At 33.5% G+C, this 4,190-nt stretch overlaps 1 pseudogene; it reads right to left on the bottom strand.

The window, feature by feature from the left end:
• Window positions 1–1,112: 1,112 nt before the first annotated feature.
• LOC149225951 (uncharacterized) lies at window positions 1,113–2,264 on the bottom strand (annotated as a pseudogene).
• Between the last annotated feature and the right edge of the window lie 1,926 nt (window positions 2,265–4,190).

The raw sequence follows: 4,190 nt of genomic DNA, 5'->3' as shown, positions 1-4,190 counted from the left end.
TTGCCCTGCGATATGCGATTAGCGACTTGTTGCTAATCGCATATCAGATTCCTCCCTCGTTGACTCAAACCATCGCTGACTTTGCTAATTCACGATAGCGCGCGTTACCATGGTCCGCCGCTCTGCGCGCTTGATCGACGACCCTCGTTGATTCACGTTGATCGCAGTTAGCAACTGTCATGAGGATTCCTCTGATAAGCTTGATCTTCACAAGATTTTTAATCTTTGGCATAAATTATAGAGAGTTCATGAAGACTTAGAGAGTTTCAGGATCCATTTTGGATCAGTAATAGTGCATAATAGAAAGCCCGTGACATTAGGAAAACCAAGCTTTGGCTTTACTGGAATTTTGAAGTTGTTGATGTATTTGATGAATGTAAATGGAGTTGGCCATGAAAACTATCCTTTTAATATAATATAAGTAGCTTCTTTGTTAAAAAATAATAATTTAATTAATTAGGAGAAATTTGACACTAGGAAGACAAGTAAGGATAGTTGGAAAGTGCATAATCATGCTCGTTTAACTAGCGATGGGAGAAGATAAAGTAGATTCTTGAGGATCTACTAGGTATCAATAATGTTTTTTTATGAGAAAAGTTAAAAGGAAAACTTACACCTACCCTTATGTATGTGTGTGGGAGTCAAATAAGAGTTTTGGATGCCCTAAACTATACTAATAAACCTTGTATTGGATGCATGGATTCAAAAAATTTATAATAGTAAAGACATTAGGGGTAGAGGAGGGTTAACACAAGGACCACCTCCACTAGAGCCACCACTACCATAATTGGAGTTGGCCTTCATCTTGTATTGGTCCCTAGAAGCAATAAATGAAAATTTAAAGGGGCATTAAGTGGTTTAGGTGGAAGTGGAGCACCCTCGATTTGGGGTAGGAAAATCTGCGGGATCAAGGAAATCTGACAAGTAACTCCAACCAATGATATTAATAGAGAGCTTTAGAAGATTAAGCTCCCAAAATTTTCTATAGGTTGTGCTAGTGAACGTGTAGAAGCTTGGCTTGAAGGAAAACACAATTTTTCAATCAACAGAGAAAAGTTAATTCAACCTGAAAAATCTTGCATAATTTAAAGTGTAGCTTGTAGACCAAATTGTTACCTGATATCAATGGAAATTCCACCAGAATGAGGGCACTGAGGTGTTTAATACCCAGGTTTGTAAGTCTATAGTTTCATAATAACAAATGTACTGATTGCTTCATTATTACTATACCAATATTTTAGTTCTCTTAGTGTTGATTTTAAGGATCCCTTTCAGAATTAGATGAGGAAGCAAAATTGTTACATGCAAACCAACAGTCTAGAGCAAGTTCTAAAATAACAGTGTATGAATTTTTAGATTAATATCAACTACTCCTTAAGATTTGCATGCACATTGGCATTATGCAAGTTACAAAAGCATTCAGCAGAAAATGTAAATTATATGACCAAATGGGTTCACCTGTTCGCAGATCTCATAAGTAGTGTCTCCTTTCTCATTGCACCATTGTTGCACACATTTGTGATGAGCATACTACAAAAAGAAAAAGACAGGACACACCAAAGTTACATCAATAAGCAGGTAAAAAATTCACAATAATTAAATGTCTCTTATTCCATCAGGATTTAGAGCCTAAATACATCTAAGATGATATACCTAGATAGGCCAAGACTAACAAAGGAACAATTGATTCTTTTCCAAATAATTTAGAAGCAACTATATTGACCAAATACTAGGATCCTGTTAAGCAGGATGATAATCACAAATCTTTTGTGATATACATTTAGAAGACATAGTTTCTAACCTTTCTAAAAAGTTGCATCAATTGTTGAAACTAACAAAGTCCTAATATGCGACCAGGAAAATCAATGAAGCATTTTAAAATTGTTGTGTTCAACATTCCAATTAATTTGAACCAATTACCAGAATAGACAAAAGAGTACTAAAACAAAGATTTTCAAGCATATATATGTACCTCCATATTGATTCTACAAGGGCAAGGTATCTCCATGCTTCTGTCCTCCTCCTCTTGACAAATATGAAATTCCACAAATTCCCCTTTCTCTCCACCTAAACTATCAATTTGTTTGGATGTATTGCTTTGGCATGAAGATAACCCATGCTGGAAATGGGATGATGTATTTACAAATTTCACCCCATCTTTCTTAACATGGTTAGATGGTGTTGAAGTAATATTGGCAGTATTTGCAGATTCAAAGGTAGAAGTAGTTATCAAACGGTCAATACAGGACCAGATGATCACCCATTCTGATGAAGCATAAATATTAAGGAGCAATGAAGACTAAGGTATGTAGAGTCTAAGCTCTTAAAAAATTGTTAAAATTCTATGTAACATGAAATTTGATATGATTCCCAATCACAATAAAAATGGAAATACGAAAACCAAAGGACAATACTCATTTCTAAAATTCATTCATACATAACATCCCTTTGAAATCCCTTCAACACTTTTAAATGAATGAGACAAAACTCCTAAAACCATTCAATACTTATTAAGCAACAACATCAAATTTTTAAATGCCTTGCAGGGCTAAATCTTGACTTATAAATCCATGAAACAGAGTGCATAACATCATAAAAGAGTCCCACCCATAAAATTACTTAAACAAACTGAATAGAGTTCAGGAAAACCCACTTCTGAAGTCTGACCATATCTCATTATTTTAAACCATCTGATCATAATGTTCATAACTCTCCTATTCATGCATTAAGGACCCGGACATCCAACAAAACGGCCACCAACAGATCATCCAACTACACATGTAGACAAATTCATATTCAAATTGTAATAAAGGATCCCCAAATATCCAATAAATACTTACGAGTCTATGAGTTGTTCATGCAATACACAATATTTTTTCTTCCATAATCTTTCATAGGACCACCAGATTGGAGTGTGGGGCATAACTCCTATTGGGTTCAGTCAAACTTGCAACTTCATGAAACCAATGTTAATTGTGTGGTTGTTTTTTTATTTGATGATCTTAACATTAGTTACATAAAACCATTGACCTTTTTTGGGACCGCTACAATCTGTGTTTTACTTTACAAAGCTTGACTTATTTAAGCATTTATTTATATGTATTTGTACTTCCATACAAAAAACCAGGATGCCATAAATTCGAAAACATTGCATCTAAAAGAAAACCTACATATATGAACTTTGCTAACTATTTTCCATTTAAGAACACACTTCTTTGAGTGAGGAAAACCTAAGGAAATTATTGAAATACTCTTCAAAAATATGTGCTTACATTTCATTTTGGGTGGATGAAAAAAGACTATGCTTAGACAAGTACTGAAGTCCAACAAGCATGTGAACCATATGAATATAATAGGTTGGATAAACATCGAGGCTAGACTAATATCATAAAAGAGAGGAAGGATAGCGCATCTAAAGCTAGAGGCCTTGAGCCCAAAGGAGAATTATAGGAAATGGTTCAAAGATTGGAAAAATAGGAGAATGAAAAGAAGGAAGCAACAAATCTCAATAAAACAAGAAAGGAGAATGAACAAAGAAAATGATAAGAAAAAGTTGCTAAAAATGAGGAAACAAGACAAGAGAAAACAAGATACTATTGAATCTATAGAGTATCATGTGTGACAACAAACTCAAACTAGTCATCTTCTTGTTGACAATGTAATTGATATAACTATGGAATATTTGATCATTCCAAAGTAGAACATAGATTTGGGAAAATGCATAAGAGGAAAATACGCTCAATAAAACAAATAACTACTCCTAATAACTTACAAAATATATTGACTTTGGGGGAAGAAAGTATACCTAAGCTAGTCTATGATTTGGCACATTTGGAGTTAATTGCCTACAATAAAATAAAGAAGACCATTGCCAAGCAAACTCAAAGGAAAAGAATGAAAAGTTCAGAGGATATGGTAATATGTACTATAGATGATCAAGTATTAGACAAAAAAAGGGAAAAATTAATAGAACTGCTATCACTTGGATTTGTAATCACACATGTTACATAAGATTTAAAAAACTGGAGAATCAAGTAAAGTACTATAAATTTAGACATGATTTAATTTTGGTTTTTATGGAGCATATGCTAAAGGAAATTGATTGTAATGCTCGAGTTAAAAGATATTTTTATGCAATTTTTTTCACTTATAAGAGTTCAAATTACATTATCTATTTTGTATAAAAAGAG

Source organism: Pinus tabuliformis, chromosome J, assembly GCF_031772625.1.
Source record: "Pinus tabuliformis cultivar Carrire ecotype Pingquan chromosome J, CPIR1, whole genome shotgun sequence".
Classification (NCBI taxonomy): Eukaryota; Viridiplantae; Streptophyta; class Pinopsida; order Pinales; family Pinaceae; genus Pinus; species Pinus tabuliformis.
This window is presented reverse-complemented; position numbering and strand designations above follow the sequence as displayed.